We start from the raw sequence: 18,036 nt of genomic DNA, 5'->3' as shown, positions 1-18,036 counted from the left end.
GGGCAACTACTCAATTAAAAACTTCCCGACCAAATGGGGGCCACAGAAGAGATTTCCTTCGCTTCCATACGGAAGATACAAATTTGAAATCAAATGTTACTGCCAGGACGTCATGTTTTACTGTCTGGTGGCTCACCTCGATATATCAGAAATACCTCGTAAATAAATAATTAGAAACTCCACTGCTGAGCCAGAACAAAATCCTGAATAATAAAACTAATATTGTGCACCTTTATGGTTTGTGTTTTGTTCATTATTACTTCCCAGTAGAAACTTGCTGCGTAAATTGAACGAGGTGGTGTCGAAAATAAGCTCGATGAGTTTCACAGCGGATAATGAGAAAATAATTTTGCATCGGACGTTTCAGGCACATCCTGTAGAGCGGGTGGTAATCTGTAGGAACCTTAGTTGCAACTTTGTCTACATTCAACCACTTGAACTAAAATAAATTACTGGATATTGCAGCAGCTGAATTTGCTTAAACTCCGCGTGAGGACACTGTGCATTTCTTAAAATTCAAGTAAATTAACTCTAGAGAGTAAACCTTCTGTCCAGTCAAAAGCATCGCAGTGGAACAGTCACGTTATACGAAAGATGACAATCTCAAAACCGCAGGGTGCTCTGGAATGCAGATAAAATCAAAAATACAAATTCGTATTTGTTCATATATAATGACGTCAATACGGGACCAAAATGAAACTTTTAATATGTAAAATGTATAGAAAAATCTAAGCCAGTATGATACGCTTCCAGAAGCAATTAGTCCGGTGAGGGTATGGCAGAAAATTCCAAAGAAGTGAATATAGTGGAAGAAGCCATTGCCACAGAACCTCATACAAGTACTAGGACATTGGCTTATATCAATTTTGGAAGTACGGAGAACATGTAGATTTACGTAACATAATCTGCACTGGCATTCGTTCAAACTCCATACAACTCAGCTCCTAAAATTGGGCAACCTTCCCATCACGGGGTTTTTGAAAGTGGGTCGCTAAACAATTTCATGAGCATAAGTTATTACATATTGAAACGGGAACGCCCTACGAGCATTCACGTTTCATTCTTTTATTTAGAAGAGCTCGCTAACACCCGGCCGTAAGCATTTAAAACTTGCGCCGAGCGCACAGGCATAGTGGGAACAGCAAGCAAGCTCGCGATGTTCTAGAACACCGGCCAAGGACAAGCGACGTCACGCAGAAGGTTCTTTCGTGTTCCATAGCATTGCTGCATGAACGAAATATAATATCAATATTTCAATAACGTCACCTTGCAGGCAGGAATAATGAACGCTGCTAGCCGAAATTTCGTGTCAATCGGTGTGAAGATGGCCAAGATATAAAATTTTCTTGGGGCCCACATGTGTAGCCACGCCCACCGGCCTTCGGCAATATAAGCGAGTCGCCAGCCTGGGGTAAGGCAGACAGTGTGCAGTGTGCAGCTGCAGTGTGCCGTAGGCAGAGAGTGAGGGGAGTCGGCAGTAAGCCATGAGTTCAGTGTGTGTGTGCAAGTAAGCACGTCGCGACATAATTCGTCACTCGGTCCGGCTGTATACTTGAGTTCAGAAACGTTAGTGTTAAAAGCTTTCTCCGTAGCCTTGATTTCATTTAAAGACTGTGTTTCTAGCATAAACTAGCCAACCTTGACTTCATTTAAAGACTGTGTTTCTAGCATAAACTGTGCCAGCCTTGATTTCATTTAAAGACTGTGTTTCTAGCATAAACTAGCCAACCTTGATTTCATTTAAAGACTGTGTGAAAACAGCGATAGTGTTTCTAGCCAACCTTGATTTCATTTAAAGACTGTGTGAAAACAGCGATAGTGTTTCTAGCACAGACTGTGCCAGCCTGCATTTCAAGACTGTGTTTATCCATTTTTTTTGGGAACTGTGTTCGTAATAAAACTGTGCCGACCTTCATTTCATTTAAAGACTGTGTCTATCCGTTGAAATGTGTTCGTAATGAACTGTGCCAACATTCCCTCTTAAAGACAGTGGAATGCAGTATCGTGATTTCTTTCCGAGGAACCATGCCAATTCCCATCATAACCTGTTCAGAATCACGTATGATCTAAGGCGCCAGTGATAATCTTCTGAAAATTACGACGTAACAGAACTTGGACTGTCGTTTATTTCAACAAGTGTGTGAATATTATGCTCATGGAGTACAGTGCAGAGACTGTACCCGGAAAATTTAATTTTCTTTATGAAGTGCTTAATCACTGCACCTCGGAAGGTCCTAGATTGTTTTCGTTTGTTTATTATTCCAAATACGATAATTCCTTCCATCTTATCCTCGTGGAACTGTGACTCTAACTTTATCCTTGCTGCTAAAGTGCGTTCAACATCATTGACTGTGGGAACTATTTCGGCGTGCTTCGCCTTAGAGAGGTGTCACACCAGTGTCCCATGACGTCCAATGTGGAAGCTCCACATTTCCCCGTTCCTGCCTCAGGTTCGAGTCATCAACACTAAGACAGAGAAAACACCAACGACGGAAGACAACGCCGACGCCGACCGCAAGACGACGCAGCCGCCGCAGGACGACGTCCTCTCCACGCCTTCAGGGACAACTCCACAATTCAGCTGTAAAAGGTGACAATTCTTTGCATATCTATTGAATAAACTGAAGGATCCACTTAATCATGAAATATTTTTTTTCACTACCCTTCTCTCTCACTCTCTTAGCATGGGCCGTACACGCCTTGTCGTTCCTCATGCTCTCCGATAAACTGAAGTACGGGCGTTCCTGTTTCAATATATCAATTTACGAATGTAGCGTTCCGTGCTGTTTTTATACCTATTGTGATTTTACTTTCCAATAAAATATTCCTGCTAGTGCCAAAACCCAATACACTGTAGAGAATGCTCCTGTCAGGTGCGGCAACACAACATACTGTGGTGTATGTACCTGCCAGATGCGACAAAACATACTGTGGAGTATGTACCTGCCAGATGCTACAACACAACATACTATGGAGTATGCGGCAGCCAGGGGCGGTATTCTGGCACGCTGCGGAGTATGCATCTGCCAGGAGCAGCAACACAACGTACTGTGGAATATGTGCCTGCCAGGTTCGCAACCCAACAACCTGAGGAGTATGTATCTCGAGCATTCAGTACAATACATTGTGATTCGGTAACAATGTCCACTTCAAATATTTCAAGATATGTTGAAGATATAGGCGATCTGTTGTTTGGAACTTTTGGATTCTTCCGGCGAACTTCGGTGTCAAATTCTCAGATAACAAATTTTAAATGTTGCCTGGAAGTGTCATTGTAGTTTGTGTTTATTTTCACTTTTCACCCCGCTTTATACATAGCTACACTTCCATTTGATTTCGTGATTAAAGATTAGTAGGGCAAAATAGGTGGAGCTGGCACAGTACCTAATGGGTAAGACGGCGGCCGTGCGTAACTGCCGCTGATACCCTGAGGAAACAGGGTGATATCACACGCTTTGCTTGCCTTCTGTGAGGACGAAAAAGTATGTAGCGCAATATTTTTGACCACATGACTATGTTGTATATGAATAGCTTACTTTTTCGAATAACCAGATTCTACGTAGCCTACTTTCCTTTAGAAAGGTGATGATCTAGCAATTTTAACATCAACCAACACTGATGGCTAGAAGTTTTCATAACTATATGAGTTTAAATGTCCCTGTGATAGGGCCCTTACACCAACTTTGACCTTGAACTGATCTTGGACGTGTGAAGGATTGCCAACCTGACAGAGGCTGCCAAGCTTTCAGAACAATGTTCGATATCCAAAAGCGCAAGCTTAACCTAACAGACTCAAAGTTCAACAGCCGGGTCAGTCGCATAGGAACTGAAAAACCTTACAGGCTTTACCTGACTAGGCAAAATGGCTGCTAAATGGACCTACGTATACAGCAACTTAGGAGTTCACAACTTGTAAACTAGGATCTATTAGTTTTACATACATACATTATCATTATAGACTGTTATGCCTTTCAGCGTTCAGTATGCAAGCCTCTGTGAATTTACTAAACGTCGCCACAATCCTCGATTTGCAACTAGTGTTGTGGCCTCATTTAGTTCTATACCTCTTAATTTAAATCGTTAGGAACAGAGTCTAACCATCGTCGTCTTGGTCTACCTCTACTTCTCTTAACCCCCATAGCAGAGTCCATTATTCTCCTAGGTAACCTATCCTTCTCCATTCGCCTCACATGACCCCACCACCGAAGCCGGTTTATGCGTACAGATTCATCCATCGAGTTCATTCCTAAATTAGCCTTTATCTCCTCATTCCGAGTACCGTCCTGCCATTGTTCCCACCTATTTGTACCAGCAATCATTCTTGCTACTTTCATGTCTGTTACTTCTAGCTTACGAATAATATATCCTGAGTGTCACCCAACTTTCCCTCCCGTAAAGCAAAGTTGGTCTGAAAACAGACCGACGTAAACATAGTTTCGTCTGGGAGCTGACTTCCTACTGCTGATCGCAACTGTGAGCTCACTGCATTAGCTTTCCTACACCTTGATTCAATCTCTTTTAATATTACCATCCTGGGAGAACACACAACCTAAATACTTGAAATTATCGACCTGTTCTAGCTTTGTATCACCAATCTGGCATTCAATTCGGTTAAATTTCTTACCTACTGACATCAATTTAGTCTTCGAGAGGCTAATTTTCATACCATACTCATTGCACCTATTTCCAAGTTCCAAAATATTAGACTGCAGGCTTTCGGCACAGTCTGCCATTAAGACCAAGTCGTCAGCATAGGCCAAACTGCTTACTACATTTACACCTAACTGAATCCATCCCTGCCATTTTATACCTTTCAGCAGATGATCCATGTAAACTACGAACAGCAAAGACGAAAGATTACAGCCTTCTCGAACACCTGTAAGTACCCGGAACCAAGAACTCATTCCACTATCAATTCTCACCAAAGCCCCTTTGTCAACATAAATGCCTTTGATTGATTTTAATAATCTACCTTTAATTCCATAGTCCCCCAGTATGGCGAACATCTTTTCCCTCGGTACCCTGTCATATGCTTTCTCTAGATCTACGAAACATAAACACAACTGCCTATTCCTCTCGAAGCATTTTTCAATTACCTGGCGCATACTGAAATCTGATCCTGACAGCCTCTCTATGGTCTGAAACCACACTGGTTTTCATCAAACTTCCTCTCAACGACTGATCGCATCCTCCCTTCCAAGTCGCCAGTGAATACTTTGCCTGGTATAGTAATCAACGAGATACCTCGATAGTTGTTACAATCCTTACTGTTCCCTTGCGGACAGATAGGTGCATTTACTGCTTTTGTCCAATCTAAAGGTACCTTACCAACACTCCACGCTAATTTTACTACTCTATGAAGCCATTTCATCCCTGCCTTCCCACTATACTCCACCATTTCAGGTCTAATTTCATCTATTCCTGCTGCCTTATGGCAATGGAGTTTATTTACCATCCTTTCCACTTCCTCAGGCATAATTTCACCAACATCATTTTCGTCCTCCCCATGAGCTTGGCTGTTTGCAACACCAAAAGGGTAATTTCCTTTTACATTGAGAAGATGTTCAAAATATTCCCTCCACCTCTCCAGTGATGCCCTGGGATCTATTATGCGTTCACCTGAATTACTCAAAACACTGTTCATTTCCTTTTTCCCTCCCTTCCTAAGACTCTTCATTACTGTCCAGAAAGGTTTCCCTGCTGCTTGACCTAGCCTTTCCAGGTTATTACCAAAATCTTACCATGACTTCTTTTTGGATTCAACAACTATTTGTTTCGCCCTGTTTCTGTCATCTACGTACAAATCGCTGTCTGCCTCGGCCCTTGTTTGGAGCCATTTCTGATAAGCCTTCTTTTTACGTTTACAAGCTGCTCTCACTTCATCATTCCACAAAGATGTTCGCCTCTTTCCATCTTTATACACAGTTGTTCCTAGGCATTCCCTTGCTGTTTTTACTACAGCATCCCTGTATGCCACACATTCACTTCGTATATCCTGAACCTGCTTACTGTCTACTGTTCGAAACTTCTCACTAATCATATCCATATACTTCTGTCTAATTTCCTAGTCTTGGAGATTTTCTACCCTTATTCGTTTTCAGACAGATTTCACTTTCTCTACCCTAGGCCTAGAGAAACTTAGTTCACTACAGATCAGATAGTGGTTTGTATCATCGAAAAATCCGCGAAAAACTCGTGCATTCCTAACAGATTTCCTGAATTAAAATTCTGTTAAGATTTAGTCTATTATGTATCTGGTACCCCTAACCTCCCATGTGTAGCAGTGAATAGCCTTATGCTTGAAGAATGTATTCGTAACAGCTAAACCCATACTAGCACAGAAGTCCAGCAAACGCTTCCCATTCCCATTAACTTCCATATCTTCCCCACCTTTACCAATCACCCTTTAGTATCCATCAGTTCTATTCCCAACTCTCGCATTGAAATCGCCCATTAGCACTGTTCTATCCTTGCTGTTGACCCTGACCACAATGTCACTCAATGCTTCATAAAACTTGTGAACTTCATCCTCATCTGCATCCTCACATGGTGAATACACGTACTCAATTCTTGTCCTAATTCCTCCAACTGTCAAATCTACCCACACCATTCGCTCATTTACGTGCCTAACAGAAGTTGCGTGCAATGGTATTCCTGATAAAGAGCTCTACCCCACACTCTGCCCGTCCCTTTCTAACACCCGTCAAGTACACTTTATAATCTCCTATCTCTTCCTCATTATCTCCCCTTACCCGAATATTACTCCTAGCACATCCAGATGCATCCTCTTTGCTGATTCAGCCAGTTCTACCTTCTTTATTCCATAAACCCCATTAATATTGATAGCTCCATATCGAATTCCATTTCGTTCGCCAAGTTGTTTCCAAGGAGTCCCTCGCCTGTTAAATGGGAGTGAGACTCCATTACTCCCATAGGTCCGAGGCTTGATTAAAGTGTTCTGAGCTCGGTTAATTCATGAAGCAGGATGCTACCCGACTTGCACATAGTCCAAGTGAGGATCTCTCCTTTAACGGGTTATGGACCACCGGTGAATTGTATAGTCCTAGCCGCCTGAGCACAAGGAGGGCCATGACTCAGAATATGTCCGAGATGCCCACTCCCATTCCATAGCAACTGGTATCCCGACTCTGAGGACCACTTACTAGGCCACTCAGCCGTTGCCCAAGGTTCACGAACTAGGACGTGACTACAGTAACCCACAAACATGAACCATTAGTTTTATTGGCCTATTTTTGTGTATTTATTGGCTACTAGGCAAGATGGTTGCTATGCACTATTCTCATGGACGTAATTCTAGAGAGCTCCCTCAGGAGTTCAAAACTTCTGACTTAGGCATATTAGCTTTATTGGCCTAACTTCCGGAAACTGAACCAATTGCTATTAGGCAAGGTGGATACTATACACTATTCTCACGGACCAATGTAGAGATAGGTCCCTCAGGGCCTCACAGAATGTAAATGGGGTTATGGATGTGGCCTAACAGCTAATGCGTATAGGGCTGAAGGATACTAAAGTGGTTAAGGGCATTTTAGGATTAAAATGGCTAAAGGGCACGAACGGATAACGGCACTAAATGGCTTAAGGGCATTAAAGGATGAAAGGTCTTCTAAGGAGCTAAATGACACTAAAGGGCGCTAAAGGGGCTAAAGGACCCGAAAGGGCTAAAAGGCTAACATGCACTAAATGGAAAACGGCACTAAAGGGATAGGGGTTAGGAGGCACCTTTAGGTATAAACGGCATTAAAGGGCATTAAATGCTATAGGCTATAAAAGGCTAATGGACATTAATGGGTTAAATTGTAAAGCAAGTCTAAATGACACTAAAGGGCTAAAGGGTACTGCAGTGTTTCAACGGGCTGAATTACACTAATGGGCACTAAAGTGCTAAAGCATATTATAGGGTTGAAGGGCGCTAAAGGGCACTAAAGTGCTAAAGGACACCAAATTCAGGAACAGTGACTTTCTGTTTTTAATTTTGGAGCTTATAGATTTCAACTTTGGAGACTTATATTAGCCGACGGTAATTTTTACATCACTTAGAGATTTAAACTTTGCGTTCAAAACAGAAAACAGTTCGCGCTACTTGCTTAATGACCGACCTAGTGATAACATTTACGAGACATGTAATATTAATGTAATATAATCTTTAAAGAAACAATACTCACGTATAGCACGATGTAAAAAAGAATTATACTTTAATAGCTGTTGCATTTGTCTTATGGGGCTAGGGAGCTTGGCGTAAGGTACTCACAGTTTGTAACTTAGGGCCTATTTGTCATATCGGACTAAAGCTGGGGAAGTGACCCAAAAGATAATAGACAAGATGGTTGCAATTCAAAAGAGCACTAAATGACAAATTAGTACTAAATAACTACAGATAACTACAGGGTTTTACTTGGCTGAAGGACATTAAATGGCTTTAGTATGTTAAAAGACTTAAGTGATTATATAGGTTATTTATAGGTTAACGAGTATCTATAGGCTAAAAGTGTTAAAAGACTCTTATATAGATAGGGGTTAAAGAGCTTCTATTGTCTCGGAGACTTGCTTCTACTAGCTTCTACTACTAAGCTGACTAGCTCAGGCTATGACGTGCTAACATCTTGAGCTCTAGCTAGCGGGTTCGGTCTCGACTTAGTTTGGTGGTATTTGAGGGTTCGGACTTACTAGTCTCTTGTATTATGTATGAACACTTATCGGGGGAGTACTTTAATCGTAAGAGATCTAGCACGCTTGAAAGTTTCGAGATTGATTGCTAAAGAAGCTAGTATCAGGAGGTCAGTTTGTATGAAAAGTTAAGTAAAATGCCAGGTCGCTATGATACCATTTATCTATTGACTAGAGCAAAAACTCGAGAGAGGTGACAGCGGATGTACGTACTTTTCGCATAGGCCAAACCGCTTACTACTTTTGCACGCAACTGAACGGATGTGAAATTCCATTTTTAAATCTGACGAATCAGAAGCAAGACAACTAGGTAGAAATCTATGTGATAAGTGGAAAGTTATAGCGACACAATATGGAAATGTGGAAACGTGATTCGGTTCAAGTGAATGACTTCGAAGTTAGAAAGTAAAACAAGGAGGTAATTTTAGTGCATTGTTAATGAATGGAACTAACTTCCCCAGATGCAATACTTTTCAATAAATCTGTGGTGCTCACCCAAATGAATTATTGAACCGAGAGGAGGAGATCTTACCTTCGATATGAACAGGATTACATCTCTGTGGCATGTTACTGATATTGCTTCGATTGATAAAATATCTGGGGATATAAATCGAGGTTATGTGTTGGGATGTAGTGCCATACCTGAAATATTTGACTATCGCTTGTATGAAGGAGCATTATCAAATTAATGGAGAGTTTCAGTAGTAATATTAGGGCCAGAGTACAAAGTAGTGATGATCATTAAGCAGAAAATGACAGGCCAGTCAGTTTGACATGTAGTTTTTCAAGCTCTAGGAAAGCATTCTTCAAAATTACATTAGACACGTTTGCGGAATTTGGTTTGATTGAAGGCAGTTCTGGTTTAGGAGAGTTTAGTCCAGTGAGGCTGATTTGACGAAAATGAGAGCTAATCATATTAACGAGGTTGGTGAGAAAGGTAACGGATCTCTGCACTTGGTTATGAGTGTATTCAGAGGTTGTAGTAAGGATGTAAAGGAAACGATTAGAGTATGGTTCCCGTGTATGACACCCACGCCAGGACTACTTGATGCGAGAACTGGAAAAGATCCAAAGAAAAACAGCACGATTCCTTCTGGGTGATTTCCGACAATGGAGTAGCGTTACGAAAACTTTGGGCTGGAAGACTTGGGATTAAGGCGACTAGCTGCTCGACTAAGTAGTATTCCAGTCTGTCAGTGGTGAAATGGCTTGGAATGACATTACAGTAGTAGGCAATTAAGTTTGAGCGGAGATTTTAAAATTAAGGACAAACATATGAAGATAAAGTAGTAATCAGGAGGAAAAAATGGGGTAAATAGTCATTTTTAGACGAGAAGAAAAGGATTGGATTATTTTATTAATAAATTTCCAGATATTTTAGAACATTAATAAAGGTACCGGCAAAAATTGATTGGCAATCTGCCAGTTGGCTGACAGCACCAGACGCAGATCATTGACGATTGACAGATTGACTGAAGTATAGAGCTATAATTTATTAATTTAATCCTTTCCTGGACAAATTGTTTAAAAACCTGTTTTGGAAAATGAACTTGGTTTTGTATTGATGGGAAGTCAATGAGTGGGCAACGAGATTTTTCGTAATATTCGCTAAGCTGAACTGTGAAATAAAAATGTGAAAACTATATATCCCACTGGTTGTTAGTGTGCCTAAGTGACGTAAATTGTGAACTATATTTCACAGTAAACAAGCTAGACACTCACAATTCAGGACACAGAAAGTGAATATGTGATTCACTCTATACTATACAGAATGTTTCCAAATCTTACAGCACACACAGAAAAAAAAAACACCTCCATCAACTTAGAATCTCCAAGCATACCGCTACAGTACACACATGAAACTACTGATATTATCTACCTTACCAATCAATCAATCAATCAATCAATCAATCAATCAATCAATCAATCAATCAATCAATCAATCAATCAATCAATCAATCAATCAATCAATCAATCAATCAATCAATCAATCAATCAATCAATCAATCAATCAATCAATCAATCAATCAATCAAACACTACTAATCCGCATTTTGGCCAGTCGCCCAGGTGGCACATTCCCTATATGTTGTTTTTCTAGCCTTTTCTTAAACAATTGCAAAGAAATTCGAAATTTAGTGAACATCTCCCTTGGTAAGTTTTCCAATCCCTAACTCCCCTTCTTATAAACGAATATTTGCCCCAATTTGTCCCCTTGGATTCCAGCTTTAACTTCATATTGTGATCTTTCCTACTTTTAAAGACACCACTCAAACTTATCCGTCTATTGATGTAATTCCACGCCATCTCTTTACTGACAGCTCGGAACATACTACCTAGTCGAGCAGCTCGTTTCCTTTCAAGCAAGTCTTCCCAGCCCAAAATTTGTAACATTTTAGTAACGCTACTCTTTTGTCGGAAATTACTCAGAAAAATCGAGCTGATTTTCTTTGGATTTTTTCCAGTTCTTGAATCAAGTAATCCTGGTGAAGGTTCCATACACTGGAAACATACACTAGTTGGGGTCTTACTAGGGACTTATATGCCCTCTCCTTTACATTGTTACTACAACCCCTAAATACCCTCATAATGATGTGAATAGATCTGTACCCTTTATTTACTATCATATTTATGTGATTACCCCAATGAAGATCTTTCCTTACATTAAGACCTAGGTAATTACAATGAACCCAATGATTCAACCCATCAACACAGTAATTAAAACTGAGAGGACCTTTCCTATTTGTGAAACTCACAACCTGACTTTTAACCTCGTTTATCATCATACCATTGCCTACTATCCATCTCACAACATTATCGAGATCATTGTGCAGTTGCTCACAATCTTGTAACTAATTTATTACTCTGTACAGAATGACATCATCTGCAAAAAGCCTTCTTTGTGCTTCCACTTCTTTACACATATAATTGATATATATAAGATAACATAAATGTCCAATAATACTGCCTTGAGGAATTCCCCTCCTAGTTATTACAGGGACAGATTAGGCCTCGCCCACTCTAATTTTCTGAGTTCTATTTTCTAGAAACGCAGCCCCCCATTCAATCACTCTTTTGTTAAGTCCAATTGCACTCATTTTTGCCAGTCGTCTTCCAAGATCTACCCCATCAAATGCCTTAGATTTGGCCTCCTTATCCCGTTACGTAGACCAGCACACAACACTACGATAACGGCAGTACATAAATGAAAACCGACTAGCCGGTACACAAATGAGCTAGTTCAAAGGCACAACAGGAAGCGTAAACAGACACCCTCAAACATCACCACAACAAACAGAAAGAGAGTGACCTGAACTGATGGAAGAGTGTCTCATCAAAACTCGTGGAAAAATAAAAGGTACCTGGTATCAAATTGCCAACTATTTAAAAGAAGGAAAACATGAGTTTTCATCAAAGATAATAAATAGGATTTATTTAAATAAATAAAACGATTTGAAAAAAGTGGTAACAAGGAAACGTCAACGCAAGAAATTAAATAAACAGTCAAAAATTAGGTTTAAGTAAAATATCAGGGAAAAGATAACAAGGAAAATCGTACTCGACCAACGCAAAAAGAAAATGAAATATTCATAACATTAATTAGTATTTCGGTAGCCTCATTAAAATAGAGGAATTAGGATAATTAAAATAATTATTTACTTATAATTATACCTTAAAATATGACTACTTTAAGCACGGAGTTCTATCCAGCAGGAAGATTGACCGGCAGTCCAGATAAAACGATCACAACGACACAACACACCGGTAGCAATTTAAACTGAATTTATAAAATAAAATAGTTCCAATGCGAGCTCAACATGTCTTTAGGGTAAGGGGAAAACAAACAATAATTAGAATCGGCACTCCAAAAGGAAGTCTCCGAGAAAACAGAAAACATCATCCACCTTCACTTTATTTATATCAACAATCCCAATAATCACCCGTTGTCATAGTAACGCACGAACGCCATGTACAAAAGCATAACCAAAAGTTACCATGGAAACAGTAGCCAGAACAAGCAAGGAGAAATGCATAATTTTACACGAAAAGAACCAAGAATGAATCAAGAAATATTAAAAACCAGTCAGAGAAATGTTAAATAAATGTTCCGTCCTCTTGGTTAGAACTCAAATGGTTTAAAACTCAACCTAGTTGGGGTGATTTGATAAAGAAGAAAAATTTTCAGGGCAAGAGAAGGAGCCCTCTCACTGTTTCCTTCAGCCGTAGTCCATGGTGCACACCGAAATTCTCCTGCTCATGAGACACGCGGAACACAGGTCCATTTCAAACTACTCCCAACACTATAATGGCCGCTCACACCCTGAGCAAGAATTGACCAGGAAAAGTTTGCTCCGCAGAGAGCTCTATTTGGTTAGGGGGCGGAGCATCGTAGTACCAACACTCCGTGTAGAGGTCAATATATACAAGGTCCTTTACTTCCCGTAGGTCCAATGATGTTAATGAGCGCGATGCTCAAATTACATGTGTTTTAAATTAAACAGGAGTGGGGAAAGAAAGGAAATGAAGATAGCTTGACACTAATTTCAGCGGCGGTTAACCCACAACCTAAACGTTTGGAGGAGGGGATGTAGAATAAATAATGACACCACGCTGTCAGTCTCGTTCCCCGAAGCTCAGCTATTCATACACATATCCATGGCACAAGTGGTCTGAAGTAAACTAAATTTTCATCATTGTCCAAATCGAAGCGACCACAAGTACGAAGTCCAACTTCCGAAGTATCCAGCATGTAAGGCATTTTGATATAAGGAGGTAGTTTAAAATGTAGTACCATTTTTAGATCATGTTCAACAACATTACTTATAGTAAACACAGAATTCGCCAATTTTCACCATATTTTCAGCTTCCACATTATATCCTTTCATGGATTACACACCACAGTAGTTACAGTAGTTTATAGCCAATGGTGCCTCACAAAACACACTAGGACCGAAGAAGTTCGTAGTACATAGTCTAATTCAAATCAAATCTTCGAACTTAGTAGATTCCCAATTTAGTTTTGGATTTTGTTTACAATAGTATACACGGTGATGATTACTCGCCGAAGATAATTTCTACCTTAGAGTTCATGAAAGATTATACACAACGCATCCACAGTTGTTCTTTCCTCCAATTAATTCTAACTAGCGATATCTCTCGGCTGTATATTCAACATTAATCATTGTAATTGGCATTTCATTAGAATTAGAATTCTTCGAGTTTCTAGTTTTAAGAAATGCAGCATCTTACATCCTTTCGACAATCAAACTAAACGCCTGACAATACAAGAACACACGGTGCAAAAATGGGTTAAGGAAAGAGTTAAAACACAAGGGAGGGAGGAACCCTAAGATTGGTGAAAGCATATTTACAATAACTAAAGTCAAATCATTAATCTCATTTTTCAAACATAATAAGAAATACTGTCAATAGACTCCAGTCTGGAGCATACCACCAACCTAAATAACGCTAGGAAATTAGGTTAACAAACCCAGCCCAGAATAAAACCAATTTCCAACACAAAATAACAGCACACAAATTCACAAGATTACAATACATAATAGATCAGCACAGGAAAAAGGTAAAGTTAACCCACCATACACCGAAGGTGGAACACAAATATCAAAATCACAGTACTTACCTCAATATATATATATATTTAATAAACAGTTTACCATAATAAAATGATAGAGATGAATGAGAAGTATGGACGTAACGTCCGACAAGGTTTCCCACAAAAACAGGGAGCCACAAGGAGGATAGCTAATTAATATACTCCAACATAGAACTCTTACCTCACCACAAGGTAAATACCAAAAACCAAAACAACATACCAAGATACAATTCCCCAATCAAAGCGTTTTACTTAAACAGTAACAAGATGGCCAAGGTAAGTATGAACAAATTTAGAAGCTGACAGACTGAGATCCACAAATAAGTGAGCTAATCAGTCCATTATTTCTTTAAACTGCCATAAATCAACCAAAATTTTTTATTAAACATTTAAGGGAGGCAGGTTCGAAATCACAGGTAATTGACCTCACATAACCCAGTAAAGAGAGACGTTTCAAATGTGGACACACCAAACAGAGCAACTACAGAACAGAGCACAAGCTTTGAGAAGCAATAAATGAGTTAATGGTAACGGTCTTTCCAAGCTAAGGATACCCTAGGAAAAATGAGTTGGAGACCTCTAGCAATATGAGATGGAGGGAGCGCAACACTTTGTCATCGACAATCATTCCACGGAGGTACGCAAAGCAAAGGAAAACTCAAGAATGGAAGTAGTACCATTAACACGAAGGGAATTGTCAAATAGGAATAGATAGATAAAGCTTCAGGAGGATACTTAATTCTGGAGTCATATTACAACCGATATTGCAGGAAAAAAACTAAAACATACCTTCCACAATAGTACACCCAATTAAGAAAGGAAAAGAGAGATACCTCAATTAGATGACTACTGGGAACGTGATGGAGCAATAATCCAACAGCATACACTACCGATTGTCCATAAGGACCTCGCCACAAGGCGGTTTAAAAATAAGTGACATCCGCAGATACACACTGTTGCACAGAAGCAAAAGAGGACCACTTCCTAACAAACAGGAGAGCGGGAATATTAAATATACATAGTAGGTAACGATGTTGGTGGCTAGAATTCGCTCGATAACATGTAGAAGAATGAGAAAACTCCACTAAGAGATCACAAAACAATTAGCAGGATGACTCCAGCTACGATAGCGGATAGGTAGACAATCACATGCTCATCCAACCCAAACGCCGAACAATGAGGTGATAGAACAACAATATCCTCGATTTTAGAAAATTCCACTGAGGGAAAATACCAAAGGAGGTAGGTTTAACTTAATTGAGCTTTACAACATCATTGACCGAAACAAAGATGACATCAGAGCAAGAGGATATGCGGGAAAACACAAATCACACTCACCAAAATCATACCATACTACACGAGTTGCCGATACATACTACATTATTAATTTTCATCTCCACTAAAACATAAAGGTTCAACAAAAGGTGCCTAAACACCCACCAGAGTGCTATAACACAACCAATAATGACTCATAGAAACCCCACAGAAGAAATGTTAACACACCAAGAGCTCTAAACAATAAAGACACTCCACAACAAAATGCCACTCATCAACTTAACAAATCCATGGTGCAATAACTCACCATCACCAAATTCAGGACTACTAACCAAGCACAAAGGCAAAAGAAGATAAACTTCTCAGGTTATTAATCCATGCTCATACTTCGCCACTTAACATAATACCAACAAATGGAAGATGGTCACTGGCAACACACCCACACACAATCTACAACTCGCACAGAACGATATGATACACAAGTATATTACTAGTTTCAAGTAAATATTGTTTTTTTGTGTTTTTTTTTTGCTAGGGGCTTTACGTCGCTCCGACACAGATAGGTCTTATGGCGACGATGGGATAGGAAAGGCCTAGGAGTTGGAAGGAAGCATCCGTGGCCGTAATTAAGGCACAGCCCCAGCATTGGCCTGGTGTGAAAATGGGAAACCACGGAAAACCATCTTCAGGGCTGCCGATAGTGGGATTCGAACCTACTATCTCCCGGATGCAAGCTCACAGCCGCGCGCCTCAACGCGCACGGCCAACTCGCCCGGTAGTAAATATTTTAGCAACATAGTGATTATAGTAGTGCGTGAAAACAAATACCACAAGATCGGTTAGCATAAAAATGGATAACCTTTATACAACCCATAGCAGAAGAGTACTTTTTAACAAATTAAAATTTCAAAATGAGATGGATTACTAGTTTCAACATCAGAAATTCTACAATCAAGCAAGGTTATAGACAGAGATAACTTAGGATAGACGTACTACCGCCAGTCCCCAGAATAATTACCAAGAGGGCTACAACTGTTAGAAATGAAAGGGCCCAGTAACCAATAGTTAGAGGAGGGAAAACCGTAAAGATCCAGGATCCATGCACAAAGAAAACAGGCTAGCAACTCCAACGCACATTAACAGACCTCCCCAATAACTAACGTCCGTCCAAAAGGATTAACCTTGACCAAGGAGCTGCAGTGACTGATCAGCAACAAGTAGAATTAATACATTTCAAAGAGTTAAACCAAACATGAAAGATACATGGAAAGAGAGTAAATTATCGAAGACCGATAATAGGCCAAAACTATATATAGTAGATTTAAAACACAACATCTAAACAAATTTTGCTACAAAGGATGAATTAAGAAACAGAGCAAGAGTAATTCTAAAGGGATGAATAAGTATTAAGCTTACCAAACTAGTAGCAGGCCAAAGATATGAACTGATAATAATCCATGTTTAAATAAACCTCCCTGTTAGGTAATACTCGGTAACCTTTTTTTATCATATTAGAAACAATCACCCAGGTCGTCAAGATAGTTAAAAACAATTTTAAAATTAACATCTGAGAGAATAGAATCAAGTAAACGAGTAGGAACCCCGGCACCAGAGCTGAGTCCGAAAGGAAGACGAACAAATTCATACACATTGCAATCAGTAATGAAAGCTGTAAGCGGCGTGGACCGCTTAGATAGAGGAATTTGATAGCAGGCCTGGTTAAGGTCCAGTACAGTAAAATATTTGACCCAGAAAACCACCCAAAACAAGTCTGTAAGTCAGCTAATGGGATAGACTGAAGGACCACCTTCTGATTCAAGGCACGATAATCCACGACAATGCGGAAGCCACCAGAGGGCTTGCGTACCAGGGAAACAGGAGAGGCGTAAGTGAGGTAGAAGGTCAGATGACACCTTTTTCAAGCATTTTCTCGATAATCTTTCTCAGTTCAAGCATACTCGGAGGAGACAGTCTATACGGAGGAGATCTGACATGTTTGGTATCTGTTAGTTCAATATCATACTCAAGGACATCTGTCACACCTAACTTACTGGCGAATACTTCCGGAAATTCACTACAGAGGGCACGAATTTCCTCAGCTTTTTCTTTAATCAAATGATCAAGTTTTAAGTCCTCATACTATTAATTTCTTCTGGTACAGAGCCAGATATACAAGAGGCATTGAAGGTACCCCTAGGAGCATCAATCAAATTAAATTTACAGGTGGGAGAAAATTTAAAGAAGAATATTTTGTCCTGAAGGTTAAGAACTAATTCAGTCTTTGACAAGAACCCAGTTCCTAAAATCATATTACACAATAGGTTTGGTAATACAAGGGACGAGATTTTCCAGGTAAAATTTCCTATCCTCAATTTCACCTTCGCAGCCCAAATAACTAGCATATTATTACCATTAGCAGTGACACATTTTAACTCAACAGGTTGTAATGCAGGTAATTTA

This window comes from Anabrus simplex, chromosome 5 (assembly GCF_040414725.1).
Source record: "Anabrus simplex isolate iqAnaSimp1 chromosome 5, ASM4041472v1, whole genome shotgun sequence".
Taxonomy (NCBI): domain Eukaryota; kingdom Metazoa; phylum Arthropoda; class Insecta; order Orthoptera; family Tettigoniidae; genus Anabrus; species Anabrus simplex.
This window is presented reverse-complemented; position numbering follows the sequence as displayed.